The following is a 17500-nucleotide window of genomic DNA, read 5'->3' as shown; positions in this document are numbered from 1 at the left end:
TGGAGCACAGAGTGTCTGTGTCTGTGTCTCTGTGTCTCTGTGCAGCTGCTGTACCGGAGGACAGTTAATCACTAACCTGCTTGTGTAAATATTGACCGGTATTGTGGATCTCTGATCAGCTCTGAACTCCTCTCAGCTCTCCAGCTCTCTGACTCTACAGCAGCGGATCAATAATCAATAATCGGCCACGTGGCGCGTAAAAACTGCTGTTTCTGCGTTAAACTGCGCGTTTTTCCGTTGTTTTCACGCAGTTACCTGCACGGCAGCAGTCACCTGGTGGAAGTGAAGTCGGACGGTTGGAGACAAACGCTGTTAATGTGAAGCTAAACATGCTGCAACCAACAGATCCGGATCCGGAGCTCCGCCCAGCAGCAGCAGGCTGCAGGCTGCAGCCAGGGATCATCAAGCAGCAGCACAGAGGAGCAGCAGGCTGCAGGCGGCTGCAGTCTGCAGCCAGGGATCAGCAAGCAGCAGCACAGAGGAGCAGCAGGCTGCAGGCGGCTGCAGTCTGCAGCCAGGGATCAGCAAGCAGCAGCACAGAGGAGCAGCAGGCTGCAGGCGGCTGAAGTCTGCAGCCAGGGATCAGCAAGCAGCAGCACAGAGGAGCAGCAGGCTGCAGGCGGCTGCAGTCTGCAGGCTGCAGGCGGCCTGTCCCAGGACTCTCCAACAGAACCCTACAGTATAAAGTCTGGTAACATTCATGCATAACCCTCAATAGAGCCACTAGACCTCGGGGTTAGGTCTGGGTGAGCTGGGTTGAAACATGTGGGATCCCATCTAGATATGCAGCAATAATATCAATATCATGTGCAATACTACTTTTTCCATTTTTAGTTTATTGTGTGCAATATTACTTCTTTTTCTGCTTTTTAGCTTACTTTACCTTTTTTATTTTACTTATCTTATTTGCTCATTTTACTAAATGTATCTTACTTAATTGTTATTCTTTTAGGCACTGGTGCTAGAAATAGTACTTTTTATTTTATACACATGAACTTGTTGTATTTTTTAGCAATCTCTGGCACAAGAATTTTCTTCAGGATTAATAAAGGTTTGTCTTACTTTATCTTATCTTATCCCCAGACTGAAATATTGATAATTGATAACCTTAAATTTACAGGTATTAGATATTCATCTTCTATAAATAATAACAGGAACAATAATAATATTAATAATAATCTGGAACTCATTCCAAGCTCATGAAAGTATATAGAGTATAATATATACTCTATATATAATATATAGTAGAATCAATGTTGACAATGTCATGAGAATTTGGGGCTTGAAAGCAAAGTCTGTGGACACAAATGTGGATTCCTCTATAAGATGAGCAGCAGACGTTAGTTTGTAATGAGTTTGTTTTGTGTCTCTCAGTGTTCAGCTCATCATTACACAAATAAGAATTAAGACTAAAAGAAAACTTGACAAGAGGAACACAGACAGAAAATAAGAAGATTATAAAGAAGAGCTGATTACAAAGAACAAATGAAGCATTTACTTTGATATTAGAATAACACCAACCACTATAGTTTTTATATTACTAACAGCTGCATGTTTGAGTGTCTTGTTATTGTCTGATGTCTGATAGCCTTCACACTGCTGCCACCATGTGGACAATCATTGAACTGCAGATCACTGAATAATCTGCAGTTTGTAGTTTAAATTAGTTTTGATTGATTGTTTTACAACATATTGTCTGATACATCAAGTCAAAGTCTCCCATATCGGTGCTCATCTGGTTCACATCTGGGACTCTGTTACCTCCTTTAAGATGGAGATGAAACACTTTGACTTGTTCTTGTTTCCCTTATAGACCAGGGGTCAGCAACCTGCAGCTCTTCAGCTCCTCTCCAGCAGCTCTCTGTGGATTTATACAGAAGTGAATGGAAATGAATAACTGTTTTTTGTTTACATTTTCATTTTTATTTATCATTGTTGTAGGTTTATGGTACGACGGTATGTCGGAGTAATAGGGCCACATTGAGGAAAAAAAATATTCTCATAATATTACAACTTTTTTATCATAAAGTTATGAATTTATTCTCATATTATGATTTTTTTTTCTCGTAAAGTTATGACTTTATTCTCGTAATATTACGACTTTTTTATCATAAAGTTATGAATTTATTCTCATATTACGACTTTTTTATCATAAAGTTATGAATTTACTCTCCTAATATTCTGACTTTATTGTGTAAATCTCAGATGTTTTTTCCCTCAATGTGGCCCTAATACTGCGTAGTCCATTGTCTCTTTGGCCCTCACTGCATTAGACTGATATACTATATACTTAGACTATAAACTTTGTTTCCTTCATCACAATGATCACATGTTTTGCGGCTCCAGACAGAATTTTTTTTTTCTTTGCCTAAAAGTGCTCTTAAAGGTTGCTGACCCCTGGACTAGAAGTACTCTGTGTGGCACTAAAGTATGTGGACACTCCTGCACATACTTTAGTGTACTGTTGGTCTGGTACCAATTTATCCTCAAACTTAGGAACCTTAGAAACAGCTGTACAACCTGATATATATTTAGACTGCTTTTCTCCTATCGATCTCCACAAATTAACCTCACTGATCTCCTCATCTAAATCATCTACCTGTCTCCTAGACCCTATTCCAACTAGACTGCTTAAAGAAGTTTTACCTCTAGTTAGCACCTCTTTACTGGATATGATCAATGTGTCTTTACTAACAGGCTATGTACCACAGTCCTTTAAAGTAGCTGTAATTAAACCTCTTCTTAAAAAGCCCACTCTTGATCCAGAGGTCCTAGCCAACTATAGACCTATATCTAACCTTCCCTTTACCTCCGAAATACTCGAGAAAGTAGTTGCCAGTCAGCTGTGTGACTTTCTACAGAACAATCATTTATTCGAAGATTATCAGTCAGGATTTAGAGTGCACCATAGCACAGAGACAGCACTAGTGAAAATTACAAATGACCTTCTAATGGCATCGGACAAAGGACTTGTCTCTGTACTTGTCTTGCTAGATCTCAGTGCTGCTTTCGACACCATTGACCATGACATCCTATTACAAAGACTGGAACATTTAATTGGCATTAAAGGAACTGCACTAAGTTGGTTTAAGTCCTATTTATCAGATCGATCTCAGTTTGTACATGTCAACGATGAGTCCTCCATGTACGCCAAAGTTAGTCACGGAGTTCCACAGGGTTCTGTACTTGGACCAATTCTATTTACCTTATATATGCTTCCCTTAGGCAATGTTATTAGAAAACACTCCATAAACTTTCATTGTTATGCAGATGATACCCAATTATATCTATCAATCAAGCCAGATGAAACAAACCAGTTAACTAAACTTCAAGCATGCCTTAAGGACATAAAAACCTGGATGACCTGCAACTTCCTGATGTTAAACTCAGACAAAACTGAAGTTATTGTACTTGGCCCTGAGCACCTCCGAAACAAATTATCTAATGATATAGTTACTTTAGATGGCATTGCCCTGGCCTCCAGCACCACCGTAAGGAATCTGGGAGTTGTCTTCGATCAGGATATGTCCTTTAACTCTCACATAAAACAAACCTCACGGACTGCCTTCTTTCATCTACGTAACATCGCAAAGATCAGGCACATCCTGTGTCAAAACTGTTACCTCTAGACTCGATTACTGCAATTCCTTATTATCAGGCTGCTCCAATAAGTCTCTTAAGACTCTCCAGTTGATCCAGAATGCTGCAGCACGTGTACTGACTAGAACTAGAAAAAGAGATCATATTACGCCTGTATTAGCTTCTCTGCACTGGCTGCCTGTAAAATCCAGAATAGATTTTAAAATCGTCCTCCTCACCTACAAAGCGCTAAACGGTCAGGCCCCATCATATCTTAAAGAGCTCATAGTACCCTACTACCCCACTAGAGCTCCCAGAATGCAGCAGGAGCTCATAGTACCCTACTACCCCACTAGAGCTCCCAGAATGCAGCAGGAGCTCATAGTACCCTACTACCCCACTAGAGCTCCCAGAATGCAGCAGGAGCTCATAGTACCCTACTACCCCACTAGAGCACTGCGCTCACAGAATGCAGGGTTACTTGAGGTTCCTAGAGTCTCCAAAAGTAGAATGGGAGCCAGAGCCTTCAGCTATCAAGCTCCTCTTCTCTGGAACCAGCTCCCAGTTTCAGTCCGGGAGGCAGACACCGTCTCTACATTTAAGAGTAGGCTAAAGACTTTCCTCTTTGATAACGCTTATACTTAAGCTGCTATAGGCATAGACTGCCGGGGGACTTCCTATGACACACTGAGCTCCCCTCTCCTTCTGGATATACTCATGTCCCATGTCCATGTTGTTACTAACTTCATTCCTTCCCGGGAGTCCTTGTGCCTCCTTGTCTCGCAGCTAACCGTGGAGCGGGGTCACACCTGGAGTGAGGTCATACCTGGAGCATGGGTACACTTGGAGCAGGGTTTCACCTGGATCTTGGTGGTCTCCGGTATTGTGGCTGCATCTGCTGCCGCGTCGGTGCCTGCTTGACACCAACTGCTACCATCCCTAATTAACTACGTCTGTACGAGGGACTACCAATGCTAACGAGGGATTTCCAACACCTAGTGACAAAGTGGCAGCCTGGAGAATAACACTTCTCAATCACTGCCAAAGACATCAAGAGCTCCCAGCAAGCATGCTGATGCTGCAGGAACCAATGCACGGGCATCGATCACAGGGACGTCCCACACCAACACACATGGACGTACTGAGGAGAGATGCTGGACAGTGCTGGCTTTCCGATAGTTGTATTATCACTCTTTCCATCCACCACTATTGGTTTTGTGTTATCAGTCCTACTTGTATTAGTTATTACAGCTGCTAGACTGCTATTGTGGCTGCTTCTCTCTCTCTCTCTCTCACTCACTCACTCACTCACTCACTCACTCACTCACTCACTCACTCACTCACTCACTCACTCACTCTATCTATCTATCCCCCCAGCCGGTCTCGGCAGATGGCCGCCCGCCCTGCGCCCGGTTCTGCTCCAGGTTTCTTCCCAGTAATCGGGGAGTTGTTCCTGGCCTCAGTGCGCTTGGTGGATCCTGTTGGGTCTCTAAACTCTGGTGTACGGTCATAGACCTGCTCTATATATAACGCGTCTTGAGATAACTTCTGTTGTGATTTGACGCTATACAAAAATAAATTGATTTGATTTGATTTGATTTGAATATTATGACAAATGCCATATTTAACACGCTTCTCTAGCTATTGACATTAATAGAACTGTATGCAAAATAGCCGTAGTACTGTGGTTTTACCATACAAGAGGAAGTCAAGGCATAAAAGCTGAAATTGGGGATCTCACAATCTACACATTCATTTATTTTAAGAGATTGAGAACCACTGTGTCAAAACAACTTTGTGTCATTTCCTCTCCGTCTCTCAGACTGGACCAACACATTGGAGCTGAAGTTCTGTTACTGGGGCGATATCACCATCTATAGGTCCACCTAACACTGTCATGTGGGGTTGTTCTATGCTTGGAAGACTACTAATAATAATGATAATAATAATTGTGAAAAAAAAGACTTAATAATCTAGGCCTAAATTAGATTATTGTTGCCTTGTTTGAGAGTGTTAACGCTGGACCATAGAACTTCTAGCTGGGAATACATTAAACACCAGAATCCGAGAGCCAGTTAACCATTTATTCAGGGAGGATGATGGGTGGAGGTTGAGGGGTGGATAAGGGATGAAGAGATCGATGTTGATGATTTTTCTGCACAATAAACAAATGAATTCAATATATTACCATGGTTACCACGATTAGAAATAAAAGAATAAGAGGTATGTAGTCATCTTACGTTATTAATGCATCAAATACTAACATTCTCCATCCGGAATCTAATTATAACAAACATAAGTTAATACAATTTAACAAAATATACAATCACTTTCTTCTCAAAATTAACACATTGCCTTCCTTACGGTAAGTGTCCACAGGCTCCGTGCTTTCCACGCTCTCCATTCATTGTCTATGTAAGCAGCCGCGCAATGTATTCTGGTAGCGTGGCGTCGCGATTGGAGAGACTAGGCGTCACGACGCCCGCTCCTTATTTGCATGAAGTTGAGGGCTCCGCTACTTTATGCAAATCCCGGGCGTCCGACGCGACTCGCCGCCTCTCGAAACTCCCGATAATCTTTTAAAATAAACATTGTCGATCCAAAATAAAGACAGATTCAGCAACAGCGTGGCTTATTTCTCGCCTCAAATGTTTTCAGAAACACATCTCAGTGAACTATTTTCGTGAAATAAGAGAAGAAAGTTTCCAAACGAGCCTCCATACTGGTTCCGGTTTGAAAGCTGGGAGCAGCAGCCAACGGTGGGAAAGCGTTCGTCCAATCAGGAGCCGAGTGCCTTGTTTCTAGGGACAGCACACCAAGCATCCAATTTTGGGAAGCGTCGCGTCCGCTCGCGATAAAAAACGCCCCTGAGGACACGTACCATGACTCAATCTGACTTTAGCTCACAGGTAAGTGGCCTATATCACACCGCTCCAGAACAGTACCAGGATCTATTAAGGAGGTGGATACACACATTAAATCAAGAGAGAATATATTGATATAACTCAAAGAATATAAACCATATGTTGTCTGAAACAAATTATCAAAATCATTGTGAACAACTTGGTCTCAAACAAAGGGATCTGAACAGAACACACCCAGCCTTCATATCGCCTCCCCTTCTCTAGACCCCTCCCCTTCTCTAGACTCCTCCCCTTCTCTAGACTCCTCCTCTTCTCTAGACTCCTCCCCTTCTCTAGACCCCTCCCCTTCTCTAGACTCCTCCTCTTCTCTAGACTCCTCCTCTTCTCTAGACTCCTCTTCTCTAGACTCCTCCTCTTCTCTAGACCCCTCCCCTTCTCTAGACTCCTCCTCTTCTCTAGACTCCTCCTCTTCTCTAGACCCCTCCCCTTCTCTAGACTCCTCCTCTTCTCTAGACTCCTCCTCTTCTCTAGACTCCTCCTCTTCTCTAGACCCCTCCCCTTCTCTAGACTCCTCCTCTTCTCTAGACCCCTCCTCTTCTCTAGACTCCTCTTCTCTAGACCCCTCCCCTTCTCTAGACTCCTCTTCTCTAGACTCCTCCTCTTCTCTAGACTCCTCCTCTTCTCTAGACCCCTCCCCTTCTCTAGACCCCTCCCCTTCTCTAGACTCCTCCTCTTCTCTAGACCCCTCCCCTTCTCTAGACCCCTCCCCTTCTCTAGACTCCTCCTCTTCTCTAGACTCCTCCTCTTCTCTAGACCCCTCCCCTTCTCTAGACTCCTCCTCTTCTCTAGACCCCTCCTCTTCTCTAGACCCCTCCCCTTCTCTAGACCCCTCCTCTTCTCTAGACTCCTCCTCTTCTCTAGACCCCTCCCCTTCTCCAGACTCCTCTTCTCTAGACTCCTCCTCTTCTCTAGACTCCTCCTCTTCTCTAGACCCCTCCCCTTCTCTAGACTCCTCCTCTTCTCTAGACCCCTCCCCTTCTCTAGACCCCTCCCCTTCTCTAGACTCCTCCTCTTCTCTAGACCCCTCCCCTTCTCTAGACCCCTCCCCTTCTCTAGACTCCTCCTCTTCTCTAGACCCCTCCTCTTCTCTAGACCCCTCCCCTTCTCTAGACCCCTCCTCTTCTCTAGACTCCTCCTCTTCTCTAGACCCCTCCCCTTCTCTAGACTCCCCTTCTCTAGACTCCTCCCCTTCTCCAGACCCCTCCCCTTCTCTAGACTCCTCCTCTTCTCTAGACCCCTCCCCTTCTCTAGACTCCTCCTCTTCTCTAGACCCCTCCCCTTCTCTAGACTCCTCCTCTTCTCTAGACCCCTCCCCTTCTCTAGACTCCCCTTCTCTAGACTCCTCCCCTTCTCTAGACTCCTCCTCTTCTCTAGACTCCTGCTCTTCTCTCGGTTTTGTAAGTTAGTGACATTTTTCAGATGACGATTGTTTTTATTGACGTTTGTGACGTGATTTCCGTAGTTGGGTTACGTTGTTTCCGTATGTATTTTATTTAGTTTATGTACTTATTTCAAGCTCAATAATGATGTTTTTCCTAAACCTAACTAAATGGTTTACTTGCGTAAACCTAACCGCGGACGTTTGCATGACGTCCAAATGACACTTAAAAAGGCTAAAATGCTCATGACACACAGGATGTCTGTAATGTGGTGGTATTTATACGCCTTCCCGTGAGACCGGGTTGCGTCTTTAATGTAACCAACCCGTTTAACAATACTTGATGAGTGTCCCACTGTTTAACACAGCATCATCTGTGTAGTTACAGTATAAAGGTAAGTAGGTCATTCATCAAAGTTTATTTTACAATAATCCACAAAGTCAGCAGTTGTAAATGTGAATAAATTGTTAATAAATGGCTTAAAATAAACACTTTTCCCGGAGCTATTATACTGTAGGTCAAACAGAAGAAGAAGAAGAAGAACAACAACAACAACAGAAGAAGATGATTGAAGAGGTCCTGATTATAGTGACATGCCGGAGATCACCAAACACCAGCCGAAAGGATTTACTCAACCTGGCAACCCAAAAGGTCTCTTTATTATTGATTACTGTAGTCATTGATAAATCCATTAGTTACAACTTATAAACCTGATGAAGCTAATTACAGTTTGACAATCAGAGAGTCAGTGATTTGTTTCCTTTACTTTAGAAATAAGAGATGAATAATATAGATGATCAATACACTTTAGTAGTATTACTATTATTATCTTAGTATTAAGATGTATTTTGGGAGGTATATGGTTGAGGAGGAGTTGTGATAAGGGTTGGTTTATATCTACTCTTTACCTCTGGATGGATATGTGGGTTGTAAATAAACTTGGGATGCTGTTCATATATTTAATTTGGGATGTAAATAAATCTGGGATAGTTTATATATTATATTATATTATATTATATTATCATTCTATGATGATTTATTAGAGGAGAAGTGAGGAAGGGGTAGGGATATATACGTTTTACTTCTACCTACTCCTTTTCAGACACTATTACTCTGGTTTTGTATCTGTTTTTATTTATTTTTATGTTCGAAATAAAGTCTTTCATTCATTCATTCATTCATTCATTAGTAATAGGCTGTAATTGCTATGATTATTATCCATCCATCCATCCATCTGCAACCGCTTATCCCGGTAGGGGTCGCGGGGGGCTGGAGCCGATCCCAGCCGACATTGGGCGAAGGCAGGGTACACCCTGGACAGGTCGCCAGTCCATCGCAGGGCTGACACATAGAGACAGACAACCATTCACGCTCACACTCACACCTACGGGCAATTTAGAGTCCACAATTAACCTAACCTGCATGTCTTTGGACTGTGGGAGGAAACCGGAGTACCCGGAGAAAACCCACGCTAACACGGGGAGAACATGCAAACTCCACACAGAAGGGTCCCAAGCCGGATTCGAACCTGCAACCCTCTAGCTGTGAGGCGCCAGTGCTAACCACTGCACCACCGTGCAGCCCGCTATGATTATTATGATTATTATTATTATTATTATAATAGCCTATGGACCAGTCAGATGCTTTAAAGGTGACCAATAGAAACAGATAAAGAGAATACTCTATTATTGGAAAGTGACGTCACGGCCCAGTGGAGCGCGCATCTCTCTGTCGGTGCACCAGAACCTCATCATCCTCATCCTCATCCTCATCCTCATCCTCATCCTCATCACCATCATCATCATCACTGTCCTCATCCTCACCATCATCATCATTATCACCATCATCACCATCATCATCACCATCACCATCATCATCATCATCCTCATCCTCATCAGCAGCACCACCACCATCATCCTCATCATCACCATCATCATCACCATCATCATCATCATCATCATCATCATCATCACCATCCTCATCCTCATCCTCATCCTCATCATCATTATCACCATCATCTTCATCATCCTCATCATCATCATCATCACCATCATCACCATCATCACCATCATCCTCACCATCATCACCATCATCATCATCACCACCATCATCATCCTCACCATCATCATCATCATCATCATCACCACCATCATCATCCTCACCATCATCATCATCATCATCATCACCATCATCATCATCACCATCATCACCATCATCATCATCATCCTCACCATCATCACCATCACCATCATCACCATCATCATCATCATCCTCACCATCATCATCATCACCACCATCATCCTCACCATCATCATCATCATCATCATCACCATCATCATCATCATCATCATCATCATCATCACCATCACCATCATCATCATCACCATCATCACCACCATCATCATCACCATCACCATCATCATCATCATCATCATCACCATCACCATCATCATCATCATGATCACCATCACCACCATCATCATCATCATCACCATCATCATCACCATCACCATCATCATCATCACCATCACCATCATCATCATCATCATCACCATCATCATCATCATCATCATGATCACCATCACCACCATCATCATCATCATCACCATCATCATGATCACCATCACCACCATCATCATCATCATCACCATCATCATCACCATCACCATCATCATCATCATCATGATCATCATCATCATCATCATCATCATCACCATCATCATCATCATCATCATCATCATGATCACCGCCTCCTTCTCCCACATGGACCGGAACCACGCAGCGCCACGTGACCCTGCAGAGCTCCGGACTGAGCGAGCTGCTCAGACCGCATCAGCATCAGCATCATGTCTGCGGAGGATGCGGCCGCGCGGTCCGGAACCGGAGCCCCTCATCATCACCACCATCCGCCTCCTCATCCTCTGTCTCCGTCCTCCGGTCTCCTGCTGGTCCTCTCTCTGTCCGCCTCTCTGCTGCCGGTCCCGGCGCACGGCTTGCTGGGGTTCCGTCCGGAGGAGACCGGATCGGATCTGTCGGTGTCGGACGGGGTTCTGAGAGCCACGGAGGGGACCCGGTTCATGCTGCGGGTCTACTACTCCTCCAGCTCCCCGCAGAGACTCAACCGGACCGCAGCGACCCGGGCCAACACCGCCGCGCCCTGGGTCGCCTTCATCGAGGAGCCGAGTCCGGGTCGGGAGGGACAGGTCCACCCGAAGCGGAACATGTGCATGGACAAGGACGCACGGACGTCCGACATCGAGGTTCTGGGTTCCTTCAGGTCCGCGTCCAGTCAGAACTCGGTTCTGGTGGAGCTGCTGGCCAAGGAGCTCCGCAGAGGAGAGCGGATCAAGTACTACTCCATGTGCGCCTTCGACGGGTCCAAGTGGGCCCACTACCGGACCCGGGACTTCTGGGTGTCCGTGGTGGAGCGGACCGCGGAACCGGAGCTCTGGCTGCAGGTCCTGGTCTCCGTCTTGCTGCTGGCACTGTCGGCTCTGTTCAGCGGGCTGAACCTGAGCCTGCTGGCTCTGGACCCGGTGGAGCTGCAGGTCCTGCAGAACAGCGGAACCGACCAGGAGCAGAACTACGCGCGCAAGATCGAGTGTGTGCGTCGTCATGGGAACTACGTGTTGTGCACGCTGCTGCTCGGCACCGCCATCATCAACGCGTCTCTGGCCGTGTGGATGTGTCAGATCCTGGGGATGACCTGGACCTCCACGGTGCTCTGCGCCTTCAGCATCTTCTTCATCGGAGAGATCCTGCCTCACTCCGTGGCGTCGCGGCACGGCCTGGCCATCGCCTCCAGAACCATCTGGGTCACCAGGCTCCTGATGGTCCTCAGCTTCCCCATCTCATACCCCATCAGCAAGCTGCTGGACCTCATCCTCAACCAGGAGATCTCCAACTTCTACACCCGAGAGAAGCTGCTGGAGATGCTGCGCGTCACGGACCCGTACCACGACCTGGTCAAAGAGGAGCTGAACATCATCCAGGGCGCGCTGGAGCTCCGGACCAAGACCGTGGAGGACGTCCTGACTCCGCTCGGAGACTGCTTCATGCTGGCCTCGGACCTGGTGCTGGACTTCAACACCATGTCGGACATGATGCAGAGCGGCTACACGCGCATCCCGGTGTTCGAGAACGAGCGCTCCAACATCGTGGACGTCCTGTTCGTGAAGGACCTGGCCTTCGTGGACCCGGACGACTGCACCCCCCTCAAGACCATCACCCAGTTCTACAAACACCCGCTGCACTGCGTCTTCAACGACACCAAGCTGGACGCCATGCTGGAGGAGTTCAAGAAAGGTGAGGAGCAGGAGTGTACAGGTGTGTGTGTGTGTGTGTGTGTGTGTGTGTGCGTGTGTGTGTGTGTGTGTGTGTGTGTGTGTGTGCGTGCGTGTGTCTGTGTGTGTGTGTGTGTGTGTGTGTGTGTGTGTGTGTGTGTGTGTGTGTGTGTGTGTGTGTGTGTATGTGTGTATGCGTGTGTGTGTGTGTGTGTGTGTGTGTGTGTGTGTGTGTGTGTGTGTGTGTGTGTGTGTGTGTGCGCACTTGTTGACAGTTCAACGCGTGGCATCATGGAGGTGAATGAAGTGCAGAAGTCTAAGAAGTTCATACAAAATACAATGCATTACATTTTAGCCACATTGGAAAACTCATTTCATCAGAGAAGAACTAACTAAATATAACAGCTATAGTTAATATTATATGATTATTCAGATGTGACCTTTTTCTTTTCAAAAATATAAAAAAAGTAATTAGAAAGTATTATTATCATTATCATTATTATCATTATTATTATTATTATTATTATTATTATCATTATTATCATTATTATTATTATTATCATTATTATCATTATTATTATTATTATTATTATTATTATCATTATTATTATTATTATTATTATTATTATTATTATCATTATTATCATTATTATTATTATTATTATTATTATCATTATCATTATTATTATTATTATTATTATTATTATCATTATTATCATTATTATTATCATTATTATTATTATTATTATTATTATCATTATTATTATTATTATTATTATCATTATTATTATTATTATTATTATTATTATCATTATCATTATTATTATTATTATTATTATTATTATTATTATCATTATTATCATTATTATTATCATTATTATTATCATTATTATTATTATTATTATTATCATTATCATTATTATTATCATTATTATTATTATTATTATTATTATTATCATTATTATTATTAGTATTATTATTATCATTATTATCATTATTATTATTATTATTATTATTATTATCATTATTATTATTAGTATTATTATTATCATTATTATCATTATTATTATTATTATTATTAATAACAAAAAGTATTAGAGGATAAACCTCTTGAGATGCACCATCTCCTTTTCAAGGAGGTCCTCGGGCACAAAACGTAGAAGTTAACAAACATTTAAGTACATAAATAATAATAATAGTAATAATAATAATAACAATAATAATAATAATAAATTACATAAATTCAAGAACAAAACGATCAATAAAGTAACATCCCATCCCAAACCACACCAACATAACATGAAAATAATGATGAGAATAATAATAAAATAACATTATGTGAGTTCATAACCTGAAAACAAATAGAATGAAAAACAAGAAGACGTAGATTTAAGATCAGAGAAGTCCTGAAATCACAGAAAAATTATAAGAATGATAAAAAAAGGTTGTTGAATATGAGGATCTGAATGGGACTAAAAGCTGTTTTAAGTATGAAAGATAATTGAAGTAAATGCATTGTATATATATACAATATATATATATATAGTATATATATATATATATACAATATATATATATATATATGATATTATTATTATTATTATTATTGATACAAAACCAACCAATCCCAAGTCAGATACCTGCTGAGCAATAATACTGTATCTGTACTGCTAATAGTGATTATATATACAGGATACTATAGTTTATTCATGTCTCTCCTCATCTCTCCCTCTCATGGTTCATGTGTCATGTTGATGGGTGTTTAGTTACCATGGTAACCTCTGGGCATGGGGGTACAACAGGTGAGGGTTTGTAATCTCCCACCTGACACTTCCGTCATCTGTCTGATTTACATTTTTTAACTCGTGTGGGTGGTCAGGTTGTTGTTTTTTTAGTATTGAAAGACTTACATATCTGGAGATGTGTCTCCTGACAGTGATGACATGTCCAAGTGAGCATCCAGTGAAGCTCCTGGTCTGAAGGTTGTTTCCAGGTGTCTTCATCAGGACCATGAAGTCCAGACAGCTGATTAAGGCCCCTAGAAACACAGAGAGAGAGGAGGGTGAGACGGGTCGTCTGTCTGAGAATGCTCTAGGTCTCTAGTTTGATCCATCCATCCTCTGAATGCTCTAGGTCTCTAGTTTGATCCATCCATCCTCTGAATGCTCTAGGTCTCTAGTCTGATCCATCCATCCTCTGAATGCTCTAGGTCTCTAGTCTGATCCATCCATCCTCTGAATGCTCTACGTCTCTAGTTTGATCCATCCATCTTCTGAATGCTCTAGGTCTCTAGTTTGATCCATCCATCCTCTGAATGCTCTAGGTCTCTAGTTTGATCCATCCATCCTCTGAATGCTCTAGGTCTCTAGTCTGATCCATCCATCTTCTGAATGCTCTAGGTCTCTAGTTTGATCCATCCATCCTCTGAATGCTCTAGGTCTCTAGTCTGATCCATCCATCCTCTGAATGCTCTAGGTCTCTAGTTTGTGTCTGTAAAGTTTCATGAGGCTGTGATTATCCTAGAGGTCACCACAGGTCATTTTATACAGGGAGGTCAATGAAATGTCTCCTATGGGGACTAACATCATCACACATGAATCCAGTTGGGCTCATTGGATCCACCAGAGTCTCAGCTTTACAGTGAGACCCAATTTATGGAATTCATCACTGTTTAGGGACCCCAGGATGCAGAAATATTCAGACACACCATATGTGATGATCATAAAGTGGGCATGTCTGTAAAGGGGAGACTCGTGGGTACCCATAGAACCCGTTTACATTCACTGATCTGGAGGTCAGAGGTCAAGGGACCCCTTTGGAAATGGACATGACAGTTTTTCTTCGCTAAAACTTAGCCAGACTTTGAAGTGTTATTTAACCTCCTTCCCAACATGGTAGTATGACATGGTTGGTACCGATGGATTCATCAGGTTTTCTAGTTTCATATGATATCAGTAGCTTCTGTTGGCTCTCAGGGGGTTAACAGTTAACGGTTACGTCTTGTGAGTGTTTATCTGTGTAAATAAGAGCTGGATAGGAGCTCGTAGTCTGCATCGTCCTCCCCTGCAGCAGAGCTGCTGCTGCTGCAGAGAGCTGCTCCTCCTGTACAGAGTCAGCTGCATCCCTCCTCACTGAGACCATAAAATGGGTGGGGTGCTCACCGGCCAATCACGGGCCTCGCTGCTTGTCACTGCCTTCCTGCATAGTCAGCATTTTCTGTTTTTTTTTCTTCTGCTGCTGGGTTTGTGGTGAGGACAGGAAGAGACAGAGGTAAACAGAGAAGGACACCTTGATCAGCTTCTGTTTACAGGAGACACGTGAGACATACAGTCATGTTACTGTAAGCACTGAGGGAACACCTGGCATCATGCAAAGGTCATACCTGTATATTATAAACTTTGATGCATATCTTAAAAACACATTGAAATATCTTTGGAAAGGTTTAACAAAGATACAGAGAAATCTCTCCATCATGCAGCCGTCCAGTCTGATCTCTGATCTCTGATCTCTGACTGCACGTCTCTGTGCCACAGAGGGATCTATGTGAGGTCATCTACACTGACTGGAGGATTAGAAACAAGTGCCTCGCTCTCTCTCTCTCTCTGAAACAACACTTTCAGGCACTGCGGCAGAACAAAGCAGGTTGCCTCATTCACTTCAATGGGACCCCTGCAGCATGCAGGATGCTGCCTCAGAGAGCTCTGGGGGGGGAAAATAGCTGCGTTTAGTAAAATCAAACTGGAATCCCAAGTTCCTGTTTCTTCTTCTGCCTGTTCTCTGTAGCAACACATCCACCTTTAAGCAGCTCTTTGTGTTGTCTTTAGTGCATCACTGTCTGCTGTACGTGAGTCTGAATGCAACATACTAATATGAGATGAAGACGGGACACGTTTATCTGCAGTTCTTCTCTGATCGATTTCTGATTGATTTACACATTCATACATGTATATGTCAGCAGGTTAGCTTGCTCACTGTAACTCTCTCTTATTAACACATTGGATTTGTCTACTTTAAGGTAATATGTGGTATATATACACTCACCGGCCACTTTATTAGGCACACCTGTTCAATTGCTTGTTAACACAAATAGTTAATCAGCCAATCACATGGCAGCAGCTCAATGCGTTACGTCATCTAGACGTGGTGAAGACGACTTGCTGAAGTTCAAACCGAGCATCAGAATGGGGAAGAAAGGGGATTTAAGTGACTTTGAACGTGGCATGGTTGTTGGTGCCAGACGGGCTGGTCTGAGTATTAAACTGCTGATCTACTGGGATTTACACCACAACCATCTCTAGGGTTTACAGAGAATGGTCCCAACAAGAGAACATATCCAGTGAGCGGGGGTTGTGTGGACGGAAATGCCTTGTTGATGTCAGAGGTCAGAGGAGAATGGGCAGAGTGGTTGGAGATGATAGAAAGGCAACAGGAACTCAAATAACCACTCGTTACAACCAAGGTATGCAGAATACCATCTCTGAACGCACAACACGTCCAACCTGGAAGCAGATGAAGACCACCCGGTACTAGCAAGGTGTACCTAATAAAGTGGCCGGTGAGTGTATGTATATGTAACCTAGAATCTAAAAAGCAAATCACCAGATCCATGCTCGCAGGCAGAGTTCATGAGCTGTAGTAGAAGACTCCAGAAGAGTTGGATGGAAGAAGACATATCTGGAAAACAAAAGAGTCATTAAAACACTGATTTGACTTTAAAGACTCAGCAGAGGTGTAGCAGAGAGTCTGTTGGTCTAGTGAGACCGCTGAGGGAGTCTTTGGCCTGAATGCTGAGCAGTACAAATGAAAGCAGACATGTAACGCCTCTCCCCGCTGTGAACAACGGCAGCAGTAGCATGCTCGTACTTGCAGAGCCTCATCGGTGCCAGAGGAAACTGGTTAGACAGACGGGAAGCAGAACGAGCTCCAACTAGACAAGTTAGTCTTTCAACAAGGAGCCAGAACACACGATGAGATCAGCTTTAGCTTCAAGACTAAGATAAGAGAAGAGTCAGAGACTTTAATCTGCAGTGAGACATCAGAACTTTCTGTCTGTAGAAGAAAGTCTCCATCTCTTCATTACCGCCTTTTACTGCCACACCCACAGCCCTTTACTGTCTCCCCCTGAATCCTCTCTCTCTGTCTGTCCTCGTCTCCGTCCCGTCTCCCAGGAGGCGGACCATAAAATATTCAGTGCTGTATTTACAGTTTGTCTGGCTGCCATCTGTTCTCTGTGTTCATGTCACTTTTTACATGTTTCAGCTATTCAGCTCTCATCATTTCTATGTCGTCATGAAGTGATCTAAAGCATTTCTAATGAGCCAGCAGGTTGTCTGAA

At 43.4% G+C, this 17500-nt stretch overlaps 1 protein-coding gene, 1 long non-coding RNA gene and 1 pseudogene across 2 annotated transcripts in view; 1 reads left to right on the top strand and 2 right to left on the bottom strand.

Annotated features, from left to right (window-relative positions):
* The window catches only part of hoga1 (4-hydroxy-2-oxoglutarate aldolase 1), a 26731-nt gene extending 26342 nt beyond the window's left edge, over positions 1-389 (bottom strand). Inside the window, exon 1 of the mRNA XM_074631297.1 lies at positions 1-389. This exon is cut by the window's left edge and continues 219 nt beyond it. The gene's annotated coding sequence lies outside the window, so the exon portion shown is untranslated.
* A 5260-nt stretch (positions 390-5649) lies between these two features.
* Positions 5650-17500, bottom strand: part of LOC141765087 (uncharacterized) — a 12780-nt gene continuing 929 nt past the window's right edge. Inside the window, exons 1-4 of the long non-coding RNA XR_012593377.1 lie at positions 16765-17500; positions 15327-15402; positions 14076-14203; positions 5650-5734 (exon numbers count right to left, since the gene is read on the bottom strand). The exon at positions 16765-17500 is cut by the window's right edge and continues 929 nt beyond it. This is a non-coding gene — a long non-coding RNA (uncharacterized LOC141765087). The remainder of the gene's footprint in view (positions 5735-14075; positions 14204-15326; positions 15403-16764) is intronic.
* On the top strand, positions 10596-12576 carry LOC141765086 (metal transporter CNNM1 pseudogene; annotated as a pseudogene).

This window comes from Sebastes fasciatus, chromosome 3 (assembly GCF_043250625.1).
Source record: "Sebastes fasciatus isolate fSebFas1 chromosome 3, fSebFas1.pri, whole genome shotgun sequence".
In the NCBI taxonomy this organism is placed as follows: domain Eukaryota; kingdom Metazoa; phylum Chordata; class Actinopteri; order Perciformes; family Sebastidae; genus Sebastes; species Sebastes fasciatus.
Note: the sequence above shows the minus strand (reverse complement) of the source record. Positions and strands in the feature narration are given on the sequence as shown.